This window comes from Mya arenaria, chromosome 10 (genome assembly GCF_026914265.1).
Source record: "Mya arenaria isolate MELC-2E11 chromosome 10, ASM2691426v1".
NCBI classification, from domain to species: domain Eukaryota; kingdom Metazoa; phylum Mollusca; class Bivalvia; order Myida; family Myidae; genus Mya; species Mya arenaria.
The window spans coordinates 62,145,298-62,163,599 of NC_069131.1; positions in this window are offsets into that span (position 1 = coordinate 62,145,298).

Here is an 18,302-nt window from a genome sequence, read left to right on the forward strand (position 1 = left end):
TATTGAATTTGAAAAGGAATATGAATGAACATGGTGTTCCGATATATTCAGATTAGTCTTAAAAAGGAGTTTTTTTTCCTTTACCCAGTATGTATTCAACTACATATTGTTTCAAGTAACTTTTTATACAGTTTTCCGATAAGTAAGTAACGTGTTTATTTTGGTTGAACCAGTATATATTTAACTACACAATTTATACCCAATCAATTTATGCAGTATTTAGATGAGTCAGTAACTTGCTTGTTTTGTTTAACCAGATTGGTATGGATTTTACTACACAATCTATAGGGGAATGTATTTGTTTAACCAGTATTTATTTAACAATACATTGTATTCTCATAGATACGGTATTCACATTATTCAATAATTGTCTTGTATTGGTTTGGCCAGTATGTATTTAACTACACATCGACTCGTACCACCTTATATATATTATTCACATTAGTCAGTGACATGTTTGAATTTGTTTAACCAATATGTATTAATCAAGATATTGTATTCTCATTCAATTAGTAAATAATTTATAGTACACTATGTACTATAATTTATGTATTAATTGAATGGAAATTCAATATCTAGATTAATAAATCTGGTTGATTTCTACAAATACATTTAAGTTACTTGTATGTATTTGTAGAAATCAACCAGGTTTTTTTAACTACGCATTGTATTCACATAAAACATATCACTTATTTATTCCGTATTCAGATTAGACGGTAACTTACATATGTGGTTTGATGTTAAAAATCCTTATTCAGCTATACAGAAAACATACAAATGCACATGAATAATGACATAGAGTAGGAGAGTCAACATATTTTTACAGGTGATACTTTACAATAAGATTCTCAGCATTGGGAAGTAAGCGAAATCCATTCTTCAAGTATTGGACAGTTGTTAGGAATGAAATACGGAACGCAGTCCAACAATCCATTTAGAGTACAAAAAGAACAATGGATGAGGTCACAATAATGTTTTTTAGAAATGTTTTACATCATTCTATAGCAGACACTCATTATATATTACATCAAATAGTAAAGGTTCCCATTTGTTTGTCTGTCATGACCAATATTCTGACTGAATATGAAGTAAATATTCCATTAGATTGAATTGGTTATATTTCAGTAGTTGTTTAGTCTCGGTAGATATTGATAGAAATATTAAAAGAACAGTAAGTTTCGTTATCCGCTAACACCGACTGTGTGCTCGACTATGACCTTGCCACAGACATCCATACATCGAAGAATGTTGTGTGAGAAGGCAGTTAAGCGTAAATAATTAGCTCAAACGTAAAAGTTACTTAATTTAAAGATGGACTATTGAGAAAACATTTGAGATATCTGTATAACGGCTTATAATTCGAAACAGAGCATACTTTTTCTTACCTTGGTATTGTGTTCACACAATTTTAGTATTTGACGACCCTGTTCAATCATTATTGCGATCAACTCTTGAAGTATTGTTTAAACGTAGGAGTTGATTGATTTTTTATCCTCACAAGTTTAAGGATAACATAATAGTTGAAAGGAAACTTTTTATTTTTTGAGAACATTTAGTATGTATTAGATTGTCATTCTCTTCCGATTTTAGGTGGTGTCAATAAAGTACAAAAATGCCGCCATGCATAATTATATATGTAATGTTATTAATATCTTTTACAGACTTTTTAAATGATGCCAAAATTATATTGGGCCACCAGGCCACCAGGCATCAACATTTAAGGGTCGGACTCCTTAATTAAGTATATGAAATGCAAAGTTCGTAGCAACACAGATGCACTGCATTGAAAACACCGCATTATTGAATTAGTCATTTAAACGAGACAATATGAATGTTTTGATTGCTGATACAATGACTGAAGCAAGTTTCTGCTGTTTCATTGTCAATCGAACGCTCACGAGAAACAACAAATTAACTATAAAAGTTTTATTTTCAACCCGAAGTCCGCCTAATGTGTAAATAGCCATTCCCCTGTCCTTCGCGGTGGATAATTACAACTTTGACAAAAAGGGACCTCTTCAAATATCACCATCCTTCAGAATTACGACTGGTGCTATGTTTGAGAGTGCTTCCTTTGTGTTCCTGTTAACATAGACCTCTAAATCAGAACGTTAATAAGAAGGCAAATATTAACCGTTCAGTATCTAGCATGCGTATAGATCATAAAGCTTTTTACCTATACTACAAGCTAGTGATTACACTATGATACCCAACAGTTACTGAGTCCAATACCCTCGTGTTTGAACTCATACAGACGCACTGAAGTGCTTGTGTAATCATTAGGGTTTAGGTTCTGGTAACAATGACCAACCACAACTTGATTTAAGTAAATCAACAGTTCTCTCTTCCGGAATATATTTACATACATTCGTGTCTGGCAGTATCCTGTAGAAAGTACTTAAATAAAATAATACTATACCAATTTTATCCGAGTTTTTCATTCATTTTTATGTCAATTATCACTTCTCGCAGGAAAACCATAATCATTTGGGAATAATAAAACTGTCTGTAATAAATGTTACTCTTGACATGCAACTCTAATTCGTGATGCCAAACGTTGACACAAGCACTGAACAGTGTATTGCTTACTACGAAATAAAAGAAAGCTGCATTTGCTTAAGTATTGAATATTGTAATTTTTTCAAAAAAAAATGCAAATACAAAAACGACTAGTATTATTCAGTTATAATTCAAACTACAGAGATGGTATTTCAGCTTTAGCTAAAAAGGGTGCTAGAGGTTTAAAAATGGTGGCACCTATTTGCTGCATAATGTCTTGCCGCCACCGTTGATAAATAAACGGACCCACTTTTATAAAGTTGTGCATTGAAGTATGGATCATCGGAGACATACATTTTAAAGATACAGGATCGACATTACCATGTTTTGCCTAATAACATATTTTGTCTAAACTGATATATTGACCCTCAATTATTCGTTGTCTACTATAGTTCGGCAACGAAATGTTCCCAGTTTGGTTAAAAAATGACAATAGCGTGCATCGAAAGATTTACACGAATACGTAACTCTTGGAAAAAGCTACAGTTAATGTCATTGTTTCTCATTTGGAGCTTTAAATCGTGACACTAATAAAGATAGCAAATATGTTTAGCTGTTGTAATATACGGAATGTTCAGAATAAAGTTTGGTAATAAATGTAAATCATGATGTTGCGTATTCAAATAGTTTTTATTGTATGCCTCTGGCGTTTTATAGAAATTAATCAGTGAAGGAAAAATGAGGTTTCACAGTTTCAAACATTATAGATATCACTTTATTATTTTTCACTGCCCTCTCATACGTCAAAATCAAGCTTCAGCACCCCCAGGACTGGGACACTGACGTCAATGACGTCATATCCTTATAGACATTACGTTTGCATACTTTTTTGCGAGTGTAAATATAAAAGGCAACTATCATAAACTGTCATTTTATATTCTTTTCAGGCAAAATAATAAAAATATTAAATGTGTATCTTTTTCGGTGTATGAACTATATAAATGTCACCTCGTTAACATCAACTTATTTAAATTAAAAAAGGAAGGTCACATTTCATGATTCAGTCATGTTCCTAATTGTATCATATACATTGTCACATGAAACAATACATGTCCCGAGTAAGGCGCCAATAGCATAGTGTGATTTTAACTCAGGGAAATTGAGAAAACATTTTCGTAAATATTATCATAATATTTTACTGTTCTATTAACGTAATTATTAACAATTTTGAACTCAATTTTTGAATGAACAATTTATCGTTTGTGTCAATTATATTGAATTAGCACGAATGATGCATAGTACATTTCCCTTTCATCAAAATAAATTGGACAAAACTCTCTCTTTTGTGAGAGTTTTCATGAATTTACACTAGCCATATAAAGTAAAGATAAAATAATAAGAACAAAAAACATTCATTAAAATCCTTTAATTTCTTTCTTCAACTTCACTCTTGTTTATTTAACCAGTTCATTCTTTTCAACGAAATGAACTTGTTTTATTGCCAGCCTCTGGCATCGAACATTTCATATCGATGATCCTTTCGAGAGTGGGAAATACCGTTTCTAGAGATGTAAGTCTCGGCTCGTTTGAGACATCTTAGTAAGTGTGTGCAGCTCTTTTATCAGCCCTTGCCCTCGCTTAATTATAAGCTCAAGTGACATTGAACTTGAGATTGTGTGAAGAATAAACTGGTTTGATTTAATTGGTTTTTAAAAACCTTAACAACAATCCGTATGGTCTGAACAATTTGTTTTATATGTTAAAATTTGGCCATTTACTCATTTGTTGGTTGATTGTGAAAGAAGAAAATTAACACCCCCTCCCAATAAATAAATAAATAAATAAAATAAAATAATAAAATGAAATGAAATAATAAAATGTCACACCCAATAAATATATAAATGAAATAAAAAAAAAATGAAATGAAATGATAAGATGTCTGATTCACATTGCAGCATGTACTGTACGAATCATTTTGTTAAAAATATTGCAGCCTATAACAGGATTAGAAGAATCATTTGATTTGTCAAAATCTGAAAACTATGCGTATAATGTGGGGAAATTATTTGTATTTTCTGTTTGTTTACTCAAAACTACACAATATTGTATTGTTTGTGAAGACTCAAATCCAGACACTCTACAGTACACCCTGCTTGGTAGTTCGCGGAATAGTGTATTAGCCAATAACATTACAGATAGAACGATTTTTATTTTTTAAAGATGGTCTTGTTTCAATGGAATTGTGAATGACGTTTTATTTTGTTAGTTTCCGGTTTTCTCATTATAAAAATTTGGCATATGCATTGCTAAAGAAACAGACGATAAAGCGTGAGTGTTAATATTAATACCTGAAATATTTCAGCAACTAATACTTACTTACTGAATTCACACCTAAAGCAAAGCTTCATCATTCGTACACTTTACCTGACCAATGTAAATTCATGGTCATTTTCACGAAAGCATCTAGTATATTATGCCAAATGGCCAGAAATACAAAAGGTGTTCGTGATTTTTCTATTTAATTCTTAAACCAACACCGTTCAAATGTTATGTCAGCAAAGTCCACCAAAACGACATTTCAAAACTGCTGGAATTTTCTTCATGATATTTATGCTTTGTTTTTAATAAAAAAAACAAATATCAATTTCCAATGTAAAATATATTAACTGTAAAGGAAGATCAGTATTCATTCTGAATGATTTATCGGTATATTACCCTTGATTGTACATTTACTTTTTTAATCACTTGTGTACAAATGCTGCATATGAAAATGGTTATAGCATAATCAGAAGTATGCAAATCAGCATCATTCGACAGGTGAATAATTTAATATTAAAGCTATTAATGACTCTAGATGCCAAAACAGAACAAAATGGGTAGACAGTAACAATCAATAGCCCCTTTGGATCTCATGCCAGTAAGCAAATGGTCAATTACTTATTTTGTTTTGCCGCATATCGATCCAAACCTAGGGAAAATACAAGAAAACATCCATTACAGTGACACATACCGCCTTCAAAAATAATTTTTAAAATAGATTAATAAAAAATAGACATATTATCCTCTGCTCAACAGAGTAACTGTTATGTAAGTTCCTTTTTCCTGACTAAAGCAATAACCTAAAAATATTATTTAGACCGAATATTCAGACATATTGTGAGCTGATATGGCATATATACGAACACTCCAAAAAAGCCTGTAATCTCATGTTGTGATGTATTATGTTTGATTACAGTGGATAGTTAAGTGTTGCATATCGTTGCGTTAAAATGCAACTTTTGCCTGCCACCTTAACATGAGCAAATGGGACAAATCAATTACATTTCATACATGATAAATATAAGCAGTTTCATTTAACAGCATCGGGGATACACACAGCAGCCTTCTATGAGTAAGACACAAAATTGCCACGTACCTTTTACCTTCAACAATATTCAATATACAATAATCTTTAATTTAAGTCGGGTATATAATAACAAGAACATTAGCTCAATGAGCTTTTTCCGACATGAGCTGGTGACCTGGTATTAAAAATGTTTACACATATTTGGAATGGAATGGTGATTGACTTAACCCTATCGTATTAACAGGAGTAGAAAGTATATGCCGAAGCAAAGTCTTTAGTGTGCCATATATGTAAAAACAAACATAACATACCCTATAAACAAGCCTTGGGACTTACTTCTTTCATTCAGGCATTCCATACCAATTAGACCACATATTTGTCTCTGATGCAGCATGTGAGTTTTATGTAAATGAAAGGATTATTATCGTTAATTACGCAAAGCTTGGAGATGTGTGGTGACAGTCACTATTGATATTAATTGGAATTAGCAACGATCTAGGAGTTGTATTTGTATAATTAAATGGACTTGTGCAAAACATGCATTTATTTCAACATATACATTTGTTCATTGAAGAAATAACTGTCTGATGAACATTTAAAGGAATAGGCCTTGGCCTTTTTTCATCAATGTCTTGAGTCTAAGTCTTAGACACATGTTCGTATTCACATTCATCACCCAAACTCACTCATTTTGATACCGTTCACTTAAAGGACTCTCAAGAAACCATTTGAAATTGGCGAGTAGAATAATATATCCGTATTAAGAACTCCCGCGCACTCTATTAAACTGTCTACAAGTTGTCAAGTACTGTTGTAATTAGTCCACAACAGTAATAACATGAAATAGTGAATGCATACATGCCTACGTTTATGTTTATGTTTTTCAATGTATCAATTTTAAACAAAATACATTGATACAACTACATCTTTTATGACTGGCTCACTCATGTTTTGCCATATGCAATGCATGTCGTAATGGCCCTTCTCAAATGTTTTCGTTTCTATATCTGCCGACGTTAATTTCCTTAAGACTGTAGAAGTTAGAAGTGGTAGCCCGTGCGTCCTACTTTGCTCGCGCTGTATAACATAAACATCATGTATATATATCAGCATAAAATATTAAACACATTTAGTATCCAGTTGTATCCGTTTGTTTGATGAAGTGTTATTTATTGATATAAATTATTCATCATGTGCATATAGTTATGTTACTATATACATGTCTGCCAAATAGGAACGTTTATAGCATTCACTCAATTATCATTAATTTGTAATAAGTATATAAAAATGTCTTGCATCTTTGCAAAGTAGGACGCATTCAGTGATAACTACATTAAAACATATTAGCTACAGCTGATAAGAGGCAACACTGGTAAACTGATCAAACTAAACTATTCTCTTTGCGATCGTGTACAATTCAGAAAAACAAATATTATTTCGTATATAAGGAACAACTTAAAAAAAACGACGGGATTATACAAAACAATCATCGTATTAGAGATAAATCAATCTATAAATTGTTACCTATTTTGTATATATCTAGAAATATGAATGAACATGATTGATACGGTTATATATCAAATTAAGACTTGTACACACAATATACTTCTCATTCATATTTGAATGATTTATGAGCTGTTTACAAATAATGGATGTTTGATGTAATGTGAAGTGCAAGATGAGAAGATATAAAGCTTGTGCTAATCATTTCACATATGCGGAATGGAATGGTCGACTAAACATTGATATATCAACAACTTAAGATCAAATCATGTGCCAAAGAAAACTGTTCGCTAAGCCAAATTCGTGTTGCAATATAAGCCTAGGATAATCGTCGAACTCGAACGAAAATTTCAATTTAGCCATTCATTTATGATTTATTTAGATAAAAAAGTAGTTTAATTGAATGCATTGGAATTTTGTAAACAATTGTCGGATAAACCTATATTTAACTGCCCATATCTAGGTTTACAAATCAATGTGTTTAGAGTCAAGTAATTCATATGTTATGCTTTTATTTATGATGATATTTATGTTTTGTCATTATTTTACATGTAGAAATTCAATCTTACGGTGCATTTAGTTGATCATACAATAGTTCTTAACTACATACATAGTTCAATCTAAAACATGTTTTTTGTATAAGTAAACAAATCAATTATGTAAATGTACTTTATTACACAGATGAATTAGTAACTGTATATAAGTTGTCAATAAAATATTCATAATATTACTTTTTCAAATACAAATTATCCTAAGCATTGGTAGAAATATATTTATTTACAAGTTTACTGCATCGTTTTTAAACTATATTTTCACTTGTGTTTTATTGTTTCAACCAAACTTAACAAAATATATTGTTGACCATGGATTTTAGTTGATAGTTACCCAGGTGAGAAAAATATTGCCCTAGGGCTTAAGCAAAAGGGAACATTTGTGAAACATCAAATTGGCCGAAAATAAAATCAGCTTAATGTTCCATGAAACATCGACTACAAGGAATTAAAATAGCAAAATATATTTGTCTTTACGAAATCAACCTTATTGTAAACTCCAATACTTTACATTCTTCAAATATGTCTTGTTTATATCGGATGTTTTTGACCTTTATTTCAATATGTGAGCAATGGTTTTGCTGATTAAGCCTAGGAACAGCTACATAAAAAAGATGCTTGAATGACTCTAGCCAATTAGCTGGAATAATTTACATTTTCCGACATAACAAGTTTAACAAAAACAAATCAACACACACGTCCTTGTTACTGCTTGACCTCCGCCAGATTCCTAAATAATTTCACTTATCTTTCATCGATTATTAAATTTAAAGGCCTTAAGTTTGCTTGTATCAAGTTATGTCTATCTGTCAGCAATGTTTTTGTTCGTGCGAATAACGTTGGTGGTGTACGTGCTCGTCTTTGTCGGGCAATTATACGATATTTCAAGACACGTGCCGTGATAATCTCACGGTCGGAAAGTTAACGATAATTATTTTGGCTGGACGTAAACTCTTACTATATATCGCAACATATGTATTATTAATCCAACACATGTTTTTTTAAATATTGTAGGGACGAATCGACAAATATATCCCAGATGTTAAAGCTGCACTCTCACAGATTGAACATGTTGACAACTTTTATATTTTTTATATAAAATCCCATAAAAAGAAATGCTGTTTTGAGTAAAACACAATTAAATAGAGAAGTTAAGAAATAACACTTCAAATCTATTACATCTTGAATTACGGTTATGTAATGTAATACACAGCAACCACGAGAATCAAATATAGAGCAAGCAAAACTGAATACCAAATGACTTTGGGAAGCCTTCAAGTGCAGAGACAAACCAAACAACGTTTTAAGTTATAGTCGAAGAACGAAGATGAAAAGAAGAAAGAAACAATCACAATCAACACGGGCCAACACGTACCAGATAACGCCCAGTGATGACTCTTACATCCGTTTCAATAACGATACACTCGAAACAAACTAGAATTCACCCTGAGTGTATTGAATTGGAGAAAGAAGCCCTCGACCACTCAGTCAAACCGTCATGTTGTTATTTAGCAGGAATAGCAATATGACAAATAAATAATAACAGCACATACAAAAACAATCTGGAAATAAAGGCGAATGTTTACTTGGTTTTATTAGGAATATGTCATGTTATGTTGTTTATAGGTTAAATGTTCATTTTCTAGTTAGTTGTGATCACTAAATGAGCCTTAATGGGACTCGCTCATGTTTTGTAAACTGCACTTTGTTATGATGAAGTGTGACAAATTTTGTAGGGGTGTTAAAACTAAGATACTGGCGGCTGCAAGCCTTGAAAAATGTTGATGTAAGCTTAAATAATGTTTTTGAAGTCAACAATCTTGAATAGCGTTTTAAACGGGAGTCACAAAAAGGGTTTAAATATCCCTCGGATTATATATGAGTCATTGTGGGCGAACGGTTTCGATATCAGGTATTTTTGTCTTGACTGTAACGGCATGGGTTTACTTATCACTTCAACCAGGTTGTTTATACTTTTATTGTACTTGATCTGCGATTTCAGTATAAAAAGGTACAATAAATTATTATAATAATATTAGTGTTTTCAGATGCATAACCTTAAAATGAAAACGGTCCAAAACATTAGCGAGTCCTTTTAATGGTGCTTCAAAACAAAACAAAGCTTCAGCCGACGGTAAACGTTCAAAGTACCATTATCGTCAATATTCAGTTTTAATGTGTGTCAATAAACAGTTTTTACCTAACCATGTAAACCCAGTATGTGATTGCATCAGGAACTTGATAACGTGTCATTTCACTGAAATATAGTCGTAATCAATTATCTAATCCCTTTAAAGCGCTAGGAAGCCTGATACCAACAAAGGGAAATGTTCATCTATGGCCAATTTTGGACGGGTTTAGTTATGGCTTTTGAAAATAGTACAAATTATAATCAATTGATTATCGTTATAAAATACACTTTACAGACTGATAAAACTACCATTGGTATATAAAGAAAATAATAGTAGTTTCTTTGCGGGAAAAATATATCATCTTGCAAAATTGCGGAAAACAAATATGTGACATCTGTATTATTTATCAGTTCCGATTGCTATTATGTTAGAAACCTTAGAAGCTTATCGGGTTAATGTTAGTTTGTGAAATATTCAAAACAAAATAACAATATCTTATTTATCAAAAACATATTTAGAAAGCATACTCTGATGTTACCTGATTTCTGAAGTTTTACTGCTATCGCTTATTGATCTGCTTTCATGTATAGACTGAAGATTGAATTAATCTTAAAGAGGGATAGCAGGGCTAAAAGTTAAAAGAAAATATTTTAACCAGAAATCAACGTATTTTTAACTATTTTAGTAATATTTCAAGCAGTTCGCCGTACTAAAAGTTGAATAAATTAAAAACTTTCAATGAGTTTTGCTTAATTATTTGCGTAGTTTTGTGCCAATGCTGATATTGGGCGCTGCAAAACCACGCTAAATAGTAGTGGTAGCACAGCCCGTAACAATATAGTAGACCTAATACTATCCAACGTACCACCCCGATAGTTCAATGGTAGAGTGTCCACTTTCGCGACCGAGTCATACAGATAGACGTTAACCCAAGACAGTTGTCTCCCATATCGTTCAATAAAACTGAACACGTTAAGGAACCAATTCGAACAGAGCTCGGGTTTTGCACCTCGATATTTTTGTATGTCTGTGTCATTCTTGGACTGTAACTGTGGTAACATTAAACGCTTACGCTATTTAGAAAATAAACTAAAGTCATAATGACAGACGTCATATGTCAAGCAATAATACAGTCAAAGGGCGCGGGCAGACGTTTTTAAAAACTAAATGACACAACAACAAATATCCGTATTGAGTTGGTAGCTTAAATACATTTTATTAATAAGATATGTTTATGTTATTCTGTCGGTAGTGAGACACGTCGAATAGTCGAATACTGAAATAAACGATATTTAATAACTTTTCTTTGAATGTAAAAAGTCGAAGGTTAGGTACGGCTAATTTGATAGTCTACAACATGATATAAACTAATCGAAACCCTGTAGAAAATAACTTCAGAACCATATTCATTGTTATCGCATGCGAACCTCGAGTTCTGACAAAGTAGATATCCATTTTGCGGTTTCTCCGGGAAAATGATTTAGAGTATCACTTTTAGATATGAGTGCATTATTGGCTAGAGCTATGGCCTAGGGGTGCTAAAAGTGTCTCAATCGAACGAATTCATGAAAGCATTTCTTGCTTCCGATGGAATCCGTGTTTCAGAACGAAATTTAACAAATAACTGTCATACGTTGAAACTTTTAAAAATATTACTGTTTGGAAGAATGATTCGGTAAATACAATGCTAAGAAACATGCCTTTTTTAAGAGTGAGATTTCAGCACCTGTATGATAACTAGTACTTTATGTTTACGTAATGAATTTTCAATGAATATTTATGCAAGATAACCACATTTCTTTCACGTCATGTATACACTATAATGACCAGTGTAAATTCATGATTTCCACGGAAGGATCAGAAATCATTTGTCCAATGGTTAAGAAACAAAAAAAATGTTGTTGTTTTTCAGTATTTTTTTTAAAAAGCACAACCATTAAAATGCCATTTCAGCGGAAGTCATAACACCGATATTTCAAAATCGCTGAAACTTTCCCATGATATAAAAACAAATACCAGGTATTAAGTGAACTGACATATTGCGCCCTAAACCTTTTTTTAAGATAACAATAAATGATATGAGAATGAAGAGATCGATCAATGTTAATTATGAAAGAGTTTTCGATTGTAACGAATATTTATATTGAATTAAAATACTAAAAACTTGAAAGATATTAAGGATTTAATCCGGTAGAATATTACAAAATATGGAGAGACTATTAGAACGTATAGAATATTCAGACGGTTAAATGTGTGTTGTATTGAAGCGTTTTTTTGTGTCTGTTTGACCTTGATCCTAGTGCCTTGAAACATGATATTGCTAGAATGTTAGGTCGCCAGACTTTATCCTACAGTTTCCATAGTCTGATTATTGTGAATTAGTACGGCCAATCACAAACCGACTGTGATCCGTATTAATAGCACATGGATGAACACTGTAAAGAACAGATGAACAAACAAAATCTAAAAATAAAAGCAAATATTAACATCACTGTATTTTCATGCCATCGTCTTATAATTGATGTGTTGCAATATGTGTCTTATATTGTGTGTTCTTTATCTGGTTTATCAGGATCACTAGATATATTTTAATGGCAATTCAAAAAAAAAATTAGCTTGAGGCGTTGGTAATATTTACTGGCAATGTTCTACTTATCATTACTGGCAATGAACGTTAAAGCAAACCAAGCCGGTATTGTTTACTTCGGATTAGTTCGAGCACCCGACAGTATCACTGTTTAAAAATGTGATTCTCGAAAACCCGCAAAGCGCTATTTTTGGACATGTGAGACTGGAATCACAGCCTAGCAAAACTTGAAAACTGACCGTAATATGTTTTGTTTTGTATACAATACAAATAATCCAAAGATTCAAATAGTTTTGAGAAAATCAGGGAAAAATCAGGGAAAGCTTGTCGTTCATATCGACGGTAAACAATTTACGAAAACATCATTAACCAATTCATTTTGTATCTCAGGGAAGATTAATGTTTATCCAATTGTCGATCTGTAATGTACTTTGTACATTGTATTGCTATAAGCTAGCGTAATTGAATGTACATGAACAATCACAATTGATCATGTTTCTATGAATTCACAATTTCAGCAAGGCTTTTGTTTTGAAATGATTTCATATATTAAGAATGAAATGGTCAACTAAACATTGTTTTATCATATAAGATTAACTCATTTGCCAAAGCAAACTGCTCAGTAAGCTAAGCTCGTGTTGCAAAATAAACATAGGTTGATCGCTAGCCGGGAAAATCAACTGTTAAATCCAGGCATTTAGACGTTACGACATATCATTTAAAAAAAACAACATAATGGCCGCACATTTCTATGTTTTAAAAAAACCTCATCGCAGGTAACGCACATTTTGGCGGACTGTGGTTAAATAAACTATTGAAACATTGATCTAGCAATCAATCTAGTGTCGTTTGTTAAACAAAATGTAATTATAAATGAAAATAAAAAAGGCTACCCTCATGATTAATAGTGTATGTGGGATACGCTGCCATAGATCCGCATTGAGTTTATCTTTGTCCCATGTGTAACACGAGTTCTCACAATGTAGTTCTTTATATTTTGGTTCTTCCATAATGATTGATTCCGAATACCACTTTAGAAAATAAACAGCCTATTGAGCGGGGTCAGGGCCCTATGGGCTTTACATGTGTTGCACATATTACCAATGAACAGTCTCAATCGAACGATTTTGAGTAAACATATTTTGCTTCATCCGACAAAGATTACTGACATAAGTTGAGGCTATAAACAAGCTGATTGTTGTGAAGAACGATTCGGCTATAATAGACGATGCTAAGAAAACATAAAATAGAGTGTGAAAACTTATAACGATACCTGTATAATTAGCTGTTATTACTTATTCACTGCATATTTATAAACAGAACCGAAGTTTATTTCGACTTATGCAACAACGCATCACGTCAAACAAATATATACAATTTAACAAAATATTCATGCGTGTGATCATCGTTACAAGGTAGTCAATATCAATAACAGTTCAGGAAAAGCTTAAGAAATATGAATAATGTTCATGTTTAACAACATTGTGAATACTAATAGATATAAGAAGCTGTTAACTAATTATTTAGATACATTATGTAAATGAAGATGGTTAGTGGTTACAGCAGTGATTATACAATTACGATTTAAACAATATTATTGATTAATAGGTTTCATGCATAAGGATGTTTTTATCATGTGTACATATTTCATGACTAGTTAAAAATCGTAGCATCTCTCCCGAAATGAGCGTGGAAGTATGGTTAAACTGTTAAAAAACAAAACAAATAGGATTTTAAACTAACAACGATACAAATTTAATTTCAGAGGAAATAAACAAGGACATTGCAAAACTTCTGGATCTATCTAAATGATAGTTATACTACGTCCCTAGTATAAACACAATTACCCGGCAATCAGTAAATAAATAGCGACTTTAACATATTTCCTAAATAAGGTTAATTTATTTGCAAAGATGGATTAATGTTAATTCTGAATAAGTATTCTTTTTATTGCAAATAATGTGTGCATTTGCAAGTTTGATAAAAAAGAGTTTAATAAAAGAGTTACAAAAAAGCGGTTTTGTGCAAAGGATGATATGATGTCCGTTAAATGATCAAAGTTATGCAGATCAGCATTATTCGTGACGTAAAATAAAAAATAAAAATTGAGAGCTATTCAGGACATGCAATTTGAAAATAGACCAAAAATAGTAGTTCATTAATACGTTAGCAGAAATTTTGCGTTCTAGTACAGAAAGCGGATAGTCCCTAGTACAAATGTTGCTTTGTCACGTTTTGATCACGATCAAACAGACACACACTTATATAAACGATAAATCAATAATGGCTATGGTTACCGCTTTCATAATTTAAAAACAGATGGGTACAAATAAATGCCCATGTTATAAACTGCTAAACAGTGAAGCTTCTTTTAGACATAAGCAACTAATGAAAGACTATTGAGACATATAAACAATTTAGATTATTACCCGATGCCCTATATAAATGTAATTCACTATTTTCGACTGTTTTACAAATTGTAAAAAAAATACAATGTTTTGAACTGTTGACCGATAAACATAATGCACTGTTACCTGCGCGTGAGGCTACGTCATAGATACGTACAATTTAGAATAAATACAAGCGCTCATTCGTCTATATGACATAAACAATGATGTTTGTTGTGAAACTTTAATATATTATCGCTTTACAAAAGTATTTGTCCTTTTCGTGTTTGAACAAATCAGGTAATAAAACAGTTGTTACATGAGCATTTGTGTAACAGTCAAAACTGTTGTCCCTCGGTATCGGGAATTACATTCTGAACTGCTGCCCTCGGCCTATCGGCATCGGGACAACATTTTAGAAGTCATCCCCTCCACCAGTTTTGACTATTACACGAATGCTCATGCAACGACTGTATAGTGTTCTATGCGACAGTCATGCCTTGTAGCATTTTGTAGAACAATTAAAAGAACAACACTAAAAATCAAAGCTTATATTACATAACTGGGTATCCAATGTAGTATAATGGATATGTTGTGTTATTTTGATTATAGATTCAAGGCTAATTTTCTTGTTAATTGCGATCACTTAATATGTCTTACTGGTTCTTCATAACATATTTACGCTTAAATCGGTGGTAGGATACGCCGACAATGTTCTACTTACTATTAAACAGTTTTATCAATGGACATATTCTTCCAACCCGTTATTCTGATTTTACTTCGTATGTTTGTGCTTCCAAAGTGATCACTGAATGTAAGTAATTCTACAAAGTTCGCAAAATTCTTTTTTAGAGATCTTGAATATCAGTGCTACAATTAAAACCTAGGTTCATCATTGAACTAGCCGAACTTATCAACTGACAAATTTAATCATACATACATTCAGACATATGAATTTAATCAATCACATTATTCAGCGCAGTGGTTAGCGCACTCGCTTTTCACCTAGGCGACCTGGGTTCGATTCCCGGCTTGGGCGCTTATGAGTTTGGTATGTGGTCACCAAGCCGGACAAGTGGGTTTTCTCCGGGATCTCCGGTTTCCCCAACAACACAAGACCACACTCTCGCGTAAATTCGTGCCAACGAGAGTGATTAATATAATGTTGCAATAACTTGTTTCACAATTGTTGTAAAATAAATATCTTTAAATTATTCACATTATTTCTTGCGTTATCCTATGAAAAAAGACTGTGCATAAAACACTCACGAGTATATCAAACATCAACAAAATCAAAACAGCACACACGAGTACAACTAATAACAACACAAACATAAAATCAACCACAATTGCAACTAACATCAACCTATTCAAGACAAGACTCACGAGTATTGCCAAGACATAGAAGAAGACACTGACGATTAAAATAGAATCAACACGTGCAAGGCAATACTCACAATTACAATTAAAATCAAACATCACACGATTAACCTTGTTTTGTTACAAGGAGATCAATATGGCAAACACATGACATCAACAGATACAATAACAACTTTTGAATCAAAAACTCGAAACTCGAATTTACTAGGCTTTCCTATCGATAATCAATTATATCCATAAAGTCACATAAAAAGCATACATGTTTGGGTTACCGACTTTTAATTGAAGGCAAAATGATCAGAAATTACTGGAATTTCAGTATCGTATAATTAAGCCCATAAAGTTTCCCCTGGCTATTATCGTTTAGTCACTTCGTTTTCTTCTTATTCCGCTGTTTTGTTATTTTGAATATGTTTGTAACACTTAATTGAGATTCACTTTTTGTGCTATTTATTTTAATTTTAAAACACATGTAACATAAAAAAAAACAACAATCTTTGAAAGGAAGTCATTGACTAAAACAACTTCGCGGCTTTCACGTCCATAATTTTCGAAGTCTAACAGGTTTTAACGTTTGCTTCTCCAGCTAGATGCCTCAAATGCAAATGGGAAATATGTTAATTTGTTCATTGATTAATTAAGGTGTCCAATACACATATTAAGCCACATTCGTAATATTATTTGATTTTGCACTTGATTAGTTGGTAATTAACTGATAAATATCCATGATTAACGAGTAATACCCTTTTTAATAATACTTAACTTTTATAGGGTTACTTGGCGACCGGGAAGCAAATATAACAACATTAGTTATTTTCCGCTATGGTATTTTTGGACGCGTTGAAATGGAGATTAGTAACTAATCGAAATTAATTTCCTTTCGTTTGCGTTGAAAGATTCTTTAATAGATCATTATTTGCAGTGATAAAAATATAATCTTGCAAAATTGTGGAATAATCGCATAATACGTGTCTGACTTAATTAATCAATTGTTTAAAAGTTCAAATATGTAGAAACTGTTCGCTTCTTTGATGAATTTAAAAAACAACAACGTTAAATCAAATTTGTAATTGAGAACATATTTTAAGAGTCTGAATGTTACCTCGTTGCTGTTGATTTGATAACTGTTCTGTTTTGAATTAAATATTCGTTAATTATCAAATAAATGTTAAAAAGATATAGCATGGCTAAATATATTAATACGGAAACAGATTAATTAGAAATAAACATTGTATCGGTGCTTCACACCGGGAGCGTTGTACATGTGCTTTACCCAGGGTACGTCAACTAACCAAGGATTTTCTTCAATTCGGTGTAATTTATTTTGGTATAAACTAGATTAAAATGTTGCCCGGTTTCTAATCGAAATATAATTTTCATTGCAAAACTACCACGCACTGAAATGTAAACGATGTTTAAGTGGAAAATGCCAATCCATCCAGGAAATAAAACATTACAAGCCAACTCGGCGGAGGAAGTGATCGTACATAGTGACAAACGATTATCCGAAACATAATACGTACATTTCAGAACTTTACATTGCAGCATTTCACTATATGTAGACGGACTGATGATATTCTTGTTTTATTGAACATTTATCGGTTCATCTGTGTTTTACGGAGCAAACGTGAGTGTATAATTCAATTCAGACTGATTATTAGCGAAATTGATCGTGTATGAATTTTGCATTCAAAATAAAACAAAATGTCACAATCTTTATCATTATCTTCAATGTGTGTTGCAAATGACGAAAACTGGAAATAAGCAAGTTGTCTCTCATGAGTGGTAGTTTCTTTGAGATATGTTGTAACAAACCAGCATCTTTGTCTCATGCGTAACACCAGTTTCGACAATGTAGTTAATCATTGATTCAGAATACCACTTAAGGAAATAAACAGCCTATTGAGCGGGATCAGG